This window comes from Trachemys scripta, chromosome 4, assembly GCF_013100865.1.
Source record: "Trachemys scripta elegans isolate TJP31775 chromosome 4, CAS_Tse_1.0, whole genome shotgun sequence".
Classification (NCBI taxonomy): Eukaryota; Metazoa; Chordata; order Testudines; family Emydidae; genus Trachemys; species Trachemys scripta.
Window position 1 is genome coordinate 29,343,238 of NC_048301.1, and position 10,457 is coordinate 29,353,694.

Genomic DNA, 10,457 nt, shown 5'->3' on the forward strand with positions numbered 1-10,457 from the left:
ATGAGTATGTTTTGAATGCAACCATCAAATGTTTTTGCAGTGGAATATGTTGATGAGAAGTTTTTTATGGAAAGTTGGTCTGCCCTTAGAAAACAGTTGCCACTTTCAAGGTCTCAGAAGCTGGCATTTCACACCATCGAGCAGTACTTAAGGAAGAACAACCATGAAAAAGCGAGAAGTCCTAGACAGGCCATAAGACAATCGGGCCACTTAGACAATCTGCACTTTCACTTACTCATATTGATCTGGGAAAAAGATAGAGAATTGCTGCTGATCTCAAAATATTTTCAGGGGAGGGTAACCCTTCGTCATCTTTCCTTGGGGTTTTTCTTTTTTTAAATTGTAGGATTTAATCTACATTCTGAATTGTTGGCAAAGTGTAATTATTGAAGTCAAAAGTTGCACGATACAGCATTGTAGCAATTGTCCTCTAATCCCAGGGGTGCTTAATATTTTTTGTGTATATTAAACATACATCACTTCTCCTCCCCCTCCTCCCTCCCCCAGTCCTAAACAATTTAGAAATCTCATCAATTAGTGAGATGATTGATTTTTATTTTTGGTCGAACCTCCAGGTAACAGTGATATGTCTCTTGCAGATGTATAAAAGGAGTGTTGTCTAGTTTGTATTTCCTGTATCATCACTGGAGCCTCCTTGAGAAGAGAGCTCTGACTTAGTTTGTTATAATGCTGACAGTTTTTTCTTCTAGTTTTTAAGAAGTATAGGCAAAGTAGGCCAAATTATGCCCTGGTTTAAGTTAATACAACCTGGTTAGTGAATGGAGTTGCCTCTATTCATACCAAGGTTAAATTTGGCCCCAGGCTTGTATAACTGGACATGTGAAATATAATATAAAGAATACATGCATCTGACTCTATAGAAGCGTTATGCTGAAACTAATCTTCACTCCCCTCATCCCAAAAAGCAGGTGACAAGCTGGGGTAGTGAGGTGTCTCAGCTACTTAATATAAAAGATGTTACCATACCCTATGCTATACTTCATCTCTTTTCAGTTTATTGGCTGCAGCAGAAGCCCCTTGTTTACATGACAGACTTTCAAATTAGAGTGGGGATTCTAAGAACTCCCTGTCCTTCCATATAGTTCTGAATCGGAGAGAAAACGTCTTACCCATTTAACATTGTTTGATGAAAGATGCATAAGTAGATGTTTACTTCACAAATCATAGGATGATTTCCTGTTCTTGGTTTATTTAATGTTCATTTACTTGAAAACATCAGTACTCAAAAACAAAACCGATTTCTTCCCTCCCCCTCATTTTCTAACATGGTGTATGGATGAATAACTTAATTTCTGGAAAGGATGCTACTTTTAAATTGTTTTGCTGTTTCTATCTCTACTTCTGGAAGGTGGCCTTGCCTTCTGCAATGTTACATTTTGTTTATTGTCCTTGTGCTGTTACTGGTAGTCAAGTGCCTTCAATGCTAAAGGCTCAGAAAAATTTCTTAAACTGACTTCATGTCCTATGCAAGTGTTTTTTCTACAACCTGCATAACCAGTACTTTGTAAAACTTGTTTACGCTTCAATTGTACATAGTGTTTTTTTTTTTTTTAAATAGTATTTTATTTAGGTACCTCCAAACTTGAATTCTAGTCTTGTGTGATGCATTGTAAAACAATACATTTCTCTTTTGAGTACCATTACAGTTGTAAAAAGGTTTTCACTGGTTCTATTTTTCTACTGTTGCTGAGAAGCATGTAACATGACTTTATCCTACATATAGTTGGCATTTCAAATAAATGGCTTGTATAGAAAGTGTTTGTGTAACGTTTTTCAGTTCAGCTACCTAAGACAATTGTGTTCCATATCCATCTGCATGCTCTTAATTGATAGAAATATCCCTGTTGACTTATTGGAGGAATAGAGTACATCTTAATAATTCAGACAGGTAGGTATGATTATAGTATAGTCAATGCTGTCAAAAAAGGAAAATATAGGGGGGAAAATGCCCTGTAACAAAGGGTCTTAGAGGAAGAGAGATTATACTTGCTTCCTCTTAGAATAGGACGTTGCCTTGAATTTTAAGGCTGTGATTCACACTAATGGGAACATGGGAATCCAAAGGTAGTAATTTTGCTCATTAAATAGTTATGTATTTTTAAAAGGTTTTATTTGGGTAAGTGAACTTTCCTCTATAGGGCTGAGTTGATCTTGCTTTATTTAGGTGACTAGTCCCAGTGAAGGCAAACGAAGTGTTAGTAAGGCAGCAGGACTTGGCCCTTGACCCAGAAGCCATTTATATCCTAAAGAGAACAGAACAGTTGGAGAAAGACCTTCACTGAACACAGAGCATTCATTTCATGGACAATTTGCAGTTACCCAAATCAATTAAGACGTATGAAATGAATTTCTCAAACTTACAGTATTTGATTATTTCAAAGCTATGTTAGGTTTACATATGCGAGCCAGGCTACGTTGAACAGTTTGATTTTGAACTGCAACTGACTTCTAGGTTACCTGTTTAGTTTTCTCTTCTGCATGATGCCACAGGTGCATGAAAAAACAATGTTCCCCCTTTAAGAATAGAGGGATAACTTCCTACATTGTAAAATAAGTTAGTGCCCGTTTTAAAATGACTTTTTTCACGAGTCGTGTTCTTCCAGACTGATTCTGCGGGAGGTGGAGGGGGCGCGGCAATGTGCCAGCTTTAGGTTCTTTAGGAAAAAAGCAACTCTCAAGTACACTAGATAAAAATAAATTCAGATTAGAGAGATAAAATAGCTAGTGCAATGTGTAAGCATCCACTGATCTCTTCAATTAAACTGCTTTACTTGATGTGTTTAAAAATGCAATGTAAAAACAGTTGCTTTCAAAGTATACCTCTTCCCATGAAATTCATAAGCAAACTGGAAACTACAATAACTTCTAACTGCAATTTTTGGATAAAAATCTAGTCCTTCACAAGGAAACCATCTACTTTGTGTGTGAAATGGTGATTTAATTCTTTAAGAGCACTGTCACCTCTCTAAAATTCCCCAATAGCACTAAAAATTGTTGGATGTGGGCAGAGACATGTTATAGATCCTGAAAGCTGTCAGATTACATAGTAACCTAGACTGTATGCTTTTCCTGGGTACTCCCACTGATTACAGTAGTTGCCTCTACCCTTCCTGAACTTTTTACTTTGCCTTGTCCCCCATATCAGGCTGCCATGGCTGGAGGAATGACAGCAATTGAGTTAAATGCCAAAAGATCCAACTCAACTGACTTTACAAAAACTAGACAAGCCATTTACAAGACAAACTTTGCCTCTCTACAAAGGAAAAAGGACACTAAACTATCTAAACTGCTACATGCCACAAGCAGCCACAACAGTAGTTCCCTTAACCCACCCAGCAATATTGTTAATCTTTCCAGCTATACTCTTAGCCCAGCAGAAGAGTCTGTCCTATCTCGGGGCCTCTCCTTTTGTCCCTCCAGATCCATGAATATGATACAGTTCTGCGGTGACCTAGAATCCTACTTTCGACGTCTCCGACTCAAAGAATATTTCCAACATACCTCTGAACAGCATACTAACCCACAGAATCCTCCCTACCAGCACTACAAAAAAAAGGATTCTGCATGGACTCCTCCGGACGGTCGAAACAACAGACTGGATTTCTACATAGATTGCTTCCGTCGACGTGCAAAGGCTGAAATTGTGGAAAAGCAACATCACTTGCCACATAACCTCAGCCATGCTGAACACAACGCCATCTACAGCCTCAGAAACAACCCTGACATCATAATCAAAAAGGCTGACAAAGGAGGTGCTGTCGTCATCATGAATAAATTGGAATATGACCAGGAGGCTGCTAGACAGCTCTCTAACACCACATTCTACAGGCCATTATCCTCTGATCCCACTGAGGATTACCTAAAGAAACTACACCATCTGCTAAAAAAACTCCCTGACAAAGCACAGGAACAAATCCGTACAGACACATGCCTAGAACCCCGACCAGGGGTATTCTATTTGCTACCCAAGATCCATAAACCTGGATATCCTGGACGCCCCATCATCTCAGGCATTGGCACCCTAACATCAGGCTTGTCTGGTTATGTAGACTCTGTCCTAAGACCCTACGCTACCAGCACTCCCAGCTATCTTCGAGACACCACTGACTTCCTGAGGAAACTACAATCCATCGGTGATCTTCCAGAAAACACCATCCTGGCCACTATGGACGTAGAAGCCCTCTACACCAATATTCCACACAAAGATGGACTACAAGCTATCAGGAACAGTATCCCTGATAATGTCACAGCTAACCTGGTGGCTGAACTTTGTGATTTTGTCCTCACCCACAACTATTTCACATTTGGGGACAATATATACCTTCAAGTCAGCGGCACTGCTATGGGTACCTGCATGGCCCCACAATATGCCAACATTTTTATGGCTGACTTAGAACAACGCTTCCTTAGCTCTCGTCCCCTAACGCCCCTACTCTACTTGCGCTACATTGATGACATCTTCATCATCTGGACCCATGGAAAAGAAGCCCTTGAGGAATTTCACCATGATTTCAATAATTTCCATCCCACCATCAACCTCAGCCTAGATCAATCCACACAAGCGGTCCATTTCCTGGACACTACTGTGCTAATAAGCGATGGTCACATCAATACCACCCTATACCGGAAACATACTGACCGCTACACTTACCTACATGCCTCCAGCTTCCATCCAGGACACACCACACGATCCATTGTCTACAGCCAAGCTCTAAGATATAACCACATTTACTCCAATCCCTCGGATAGAGACAAGCACCTACAAGATCTCTATCAAGCATTCTTAAAACTACAATACCCACCTGCTGAAGTGAAAAAACAGATTGACAGAGCCAGACGAGTACCCAGAAGTCACCTCCTACAAGACAGGCCCAACAAAGAAAATAACAGAACACCACTAGCTGTCACCTTCAGCCCCCAACTAAAACCTCTCCAGCGCATCATCAGAGATCTACAACCTATCCTGAAAGATGATCCTTTACTCTCACAGATCTTGGGAGACAGACCTGTCCTCGCTTACAGACAACCCCCCAACCTAAAGCAAATACTCACCAGCAACCACACATCACTGAACAAAACCACTAACCCAGGAACCTATCCTTGTAACAAACCCCGATGCCAACTCTGTCCACATATCTATTCAAGTGACATCATCATAGGACCTAATCACATCAGCCATACCATCAGGGGCTCATTCACCTGCACATCTACCAATGTGATATATGCCATCATGTGCCAGCAATGCCCCTCTGCCATGTACATTGGCCAAACCGGACAGTCTCTACGCAAAAGAATTAATGGACACAAATCTGACATCAGGAATCAAAATACTCAAAAACCAGTGGGAGAACACTTTAACCTGTCTGGTCATTCAGTGACAGACCTGCGGGTGGCTATATTACAACAGAAAAACTTCAAAAACAGACTCCAAAGAGAGACTGCAGAGCTAGAATTGATATGCAAACTAGACACAATCAACTCCGGTTTGAATAAGGACTGGGAATGGCTGAGCCATTACAAACGTTGACTCTATCTCCCCTTGTAAGTACTCTCACACTTCTTATCACACTGTCTGTACTCGGCTAGCTTGATTATCACTTCAAAAGTTTTTTTTTTCTCTTAATTAATTGGCCTCTCAGAGTTGGTAAGACAACTCCCATCTGTTTATGCTCTCTGTATGTGTGTATATATATCTCCTCATTATATGTTCCATTCTATATGCATCCGAAGAAGTGGGCTGTAGTCCACGAAAGCTTATGCTCTAATAAATTTGTTAGTCTCTAAGGTGCCACAAGTACTCCAACTCAACTGATGTAATTTCCCACCGTGTCCTGGAGCCAACTTTCCTTCCTTCAAAACACACACTTCAATTGCTTTCAAACAGCATCATCCTTCCTGCTACTCAGACCTGTAGCTTCTTCCAAACTTCACCCCTTTCCTTTCAAAGTGTGTTGCCATTTGAATAGAAGGTACTACACTCATGCCTCCCCACAAATCTGAAAAGTTGCCTGGCAGCAGGGTTCAGCTACCTGGAAATCAGGAAACAGACCAAAAGTTTAGCTAGCTAGTGATAACTAACAATTATTTCTAAAACAGATTTCAGGCTCAGCAGTTATATGCTGGTGTTTGGCAATCACAGTAAGCAGTAGTGGATGACTTGTAAGAATTTTACAAGATGACTGGCTTAAATCATCTCAGAGTAGCTTTATTACTGATTAAGGAGGACCTTAATTGGTGTCCTGTCTCCACGGTTCACCCCTGTGCCCCATATTATCTATTAAGCTGGCTGATTTCCCATTACTTCTGCTAGGAGTGCTAAAATTAATGCCTTTGCCCTGCCACAATTTAGTTGTTCAAGTGCTTGCTCATGTCAATTCCATTCTAGGTGTGTATGCTCTCACGTGTACAGTCCCCAGAGACTTTTGCCTTAGCGGTATTGGTAGGGTCTGCTGTGGCGCCCTCTTGAGTGCTGCACTCCTGCATTGGTATATTAGGTGACACCAACCCTACACCATCTCAGTTCCTTCTTACTGCCCCTGATGGTTAGTTGGAGCGCCTTGTCTTGCAGATCACAAGAGCATTAGCAGTTCTTTACAGACTTTCTTTGTATATAGTTTATAGGTACTTAGCCATTAAGCATTGGGTTAGTTGGTAGCTGAGTCCCGGCTGGGACTTCGCCCTGGAGCAGGGCCGGCCCTGCTGTCCTGGCTTAAAACCATGCTCGTCATGCAGCAGGCTCATGCCTATCAGTGACTCCCACAACAGCTGCCTGACACGTTTGGGGGAATCCCACAGAAAGGACAAATGTAGAATGTGTAAGAACTTTCACCCTAGAACCCAGAAGGAGTGGGATATCCACATGAGGGCCCTCCTCATGGAGGCTGAACTTTGTCCTGCACCGGATCCCTCCCACTCAGACCCCACACCGAGCACTTCGGCATCGGTGAGGAGCGCACCGCCTGCACCTGGGGCTCCACCCAGCACCATTCCCCCTCGCCGGTGCTTAAGAAGCAGCAAAAGAAAAGGCTCCTGGCACCAGAAGGAAAATGGGCTTTGGACACAGGACCAATGTCAGGCCATGTGCCTGCCCCAGGGCTTCACGGGGGTATTATGGAGGTCGGATCCTCCAGCCCAACCAGCGATCCACCTCTGACTCCAGGGAGCAGTAGGGGACCTCTGTCTCTCCTAGGGCCCTCATTGCCCGAAGCGACCCTGGCGGCTGAAGAACAAGTAGGCTGACTGGCACCTCACCAGGAAGCAGACTTGCTAAGACCCCCTACATCTAAGGGTAAGCTGATTATTATGGGACTGCCTCATAGGGCAATGGAGCACTCTTGGTCACCGGATTGCAGGTGCAGATCTCCATCTCCGTGACCTCAGACCCGGGCACTGTATCTCAGGTCTCTGCCTAGAAGGCCCAGGTCCTTGGTGTGCTCTCCACCTACAGGACACTGGACACCGGAGTCAAGGCGATGGTCCCTGTACTAGCGGTACCAGCAAGTTTCCTGTCAGAGATTGCGACAGCCCAGATGTCAGTCCCAGCCGGGGCAGGGCCACTCCCTGTCAGGGCATGGGTACCCTTTCTCCTTCTGCCCCCCTCGGTACTGTTCGGTGGGCGGGCACCATTTCTTGCTCTTGCCTCGCCAGTCACCGATCCAAATCAGTCAGCAGACTCAGGCCTCAACGGCTCTGTCCTAGTCACTGGAAGGGCGGTGGTCCGAGTTGGACCCGGAATTCAGCCCCTTGCCAAGAAGGGTGATTTGCCACCTACTCGTGAGGCTGGTGCGGCACCTGCACTGACAACATAGCAGCCCGACGACCTCTTTAACATTATATACTCCGCCATCCTGGCCTGGCCCACACTGCCTGTCAAACCAGGGGTCCTCACAATTGCCAAATCGCTGCAGCAAACCCCCTCTTCCATTCCATCGACTTCTAAGAAGGCAGAAAAGTATTATGTCCCTGTGAAAGGGTTCAAATACCTCTTCACGCACCCCCCAGCAGTGTCATTGGTCGTGTCCGCTGTGAATGAAAGGGACAAGCAGGGCCACGTTAGTGACACACCAAAGAACAAAGATGCCAAGTGACTTGATTTATGGCAGAAAGATTTGACGGCCAGCCTACAATTCAGGGTGTCTAACCACCAGGCCCTGTGAGACAGGTACAATTTTAACCTGTTGGACTCCCTTAAGTTCAAAGAGGCCCTTCCATGGGACCAAGCCCAGTTCACTGCTTTGGTGGACGAGGGCACAGCGGTGGTGAGGGGAGCCCTCCAAATGGCCTGGGATGCTACTGATTAGCAGCCAGGGTGGTTGCCTCTGCGGTGGCCATGAGGCACAACTCCTGGCTGCAATCCTCCACATTGTCCCAAGAGAGGCAGGCCACTATTCAGGACCTCCTGCTTAAGGGGGCAGGGCTTTTTAAGCTGATGGACTCAAGGCTCCACAGCCTTTAAGACTCCTGGGTCACCCTCTGCTCCTTGGGCCTGCAGACCAAGAAGCCATTCCATCCTCCGCCTCCACGGTCTAGGTCCTGGGGAACTCCCTTATTGGGTTCCTACAGAAGAAAGGACGGAGACAAGGGGTCCAAGCAGTGACACCTGTTGTTTTCCCGCCTGTCTGCTCAGTCTGACTCTCCCAGAAACCAGGGAGGCTAGAAATAATCATTTTGAGGGTGTGCTCAAGGATGACGCCCGGTCACTTCACTGGATCCATTCTCCCTCTCCTTCCTTGACTGCCTCCACCCCTTCCGATAGACCTGGTCTTGACTAACCTTGGACCATTGGGTGTTCGACCCAATTTCTTCGGGCTACTCCCTGCAATTCTTGGCCACCTCTCTTCAGGGACCATTCTCATGAGCAGCAGCTTGTCCAGTTCAAAAACCTCTTGCACCTGGGGGCAGTGGAGAAGGTTCCTTGGGATATACACATCTCTCAAGAAGTTGAAGTTTTGCATGGTTTCACTGGCCTCCATCATCCCCTCCCCCAGGTGGACCTGTTTGTGTCCAGACAGAACAGAAAATGCCAAGTTTTCTGCTTGATTTGGGGGATCAACAGCACTGGTTCAGCACATTTCTGGACCTCTCGGTGGCTGCTTTGTTATGTTTACCACTCCGGCCAGACCTGCTGTCCCAAAACTACGGCAAGTCTTCTGCATCCAAATCTGGAGGCGCTGAACCTGACTTTTTGGCTGTGCATGGTTGAATGAGCAGGAGCAGTAGTGCTCGGCCGATGTCCAACAGATCCTGTTAGGCAGTAGAAAGCCCTCCACCAGAGCGATCTACCTGGCCAAATAGAAGTGGTTCGCCTGCTGGGCCTCTGATAAAGGCATTCGGCCTGACCAAGCCTCGCTGTAGTTAATCTGGGACTACCTTCTGCATCTCAAGCTCCAAGGCCAGTCCCTTTCATCTATCAAAGTCTACTTGATGGCTCTCTGTCCACCGCTTGAAGATAGGTCGTTTTTTCCAAGGACGTGACTGTCAGGTTCCTCAAGGGCCTTGAGCGCCTCTACCCATGTCAAGGTCCCCATTCCTCGCTGGAACCTGAATCTGGTGCTGAAGTGGCTCACGGGACTCCCACCTTCGAGCTTCTGGCTTCCTGCTCTTTTTCCTGTCCTAGAAGGTCGCGTTCCTGGTCACAGTAACATCTGCCTGACAGATCCGAGATTAGGATGCTCACCTTGTAACTGCCCTTTACGGTCTTTTACGAAGACTAGGTCCAGTTGAGTCCACACCCGGCTTTACTGCCCAAGGTGGTCTCTGTTTCATATGAGCCAGGACATTCTTTTTCTTGTCTTTTTTCCAAAGCCGCATAAGTCGGAGGAGGAGTGTAGGCTGCATTCCCTAGATGTTAGGAGGGCGTTAACCTTCTAAATTGTAAGGACCAAGCCATTCCACAAGTTGACGCAATTGTTCGTTGCGGTGGCCGACAGGATGAAAAGTTGCCTAGTGTTCACTCAAAGAATTTCTCCTTTGATCACTGCCTGCATTTGCTACTGCTATGATCAGGCGAAGGTGCCACTCCTGGTGATTGTAACCGCCCACCCGACCAGGGCACAGGCCTCTTCGGCAGCTTTTCTAGCCCAAGTGCCTCTCCAGGACAGCTGTAGGGCAGCCAGCTATGTCCCACTACGCACCGAGCCAGCAGGCCCGTACTACAAGCCCACCTCCAAGGATACTGCTTGAGTGATCTAGAATAGAATCGACATGAGCAAGCACTCAAAGAAAAAAAAAAAGTTATCTAACTTTTGTAACTGTTGTTCTTTGAGATGTGTTGCTCATGTTCATTCCATTACCCGCCCTCCTGCCCCTCTGTCAGAGTTGGCAACAAGAAGGGACTGAAAGGGCGTAGTGTCGGTGGTACCTAATATACCGACGCATGAGCGTGGCAGTCAAGGGGGCACCACTGCTGCTCCTACAGATGCTGCTAAGGCAAAAGT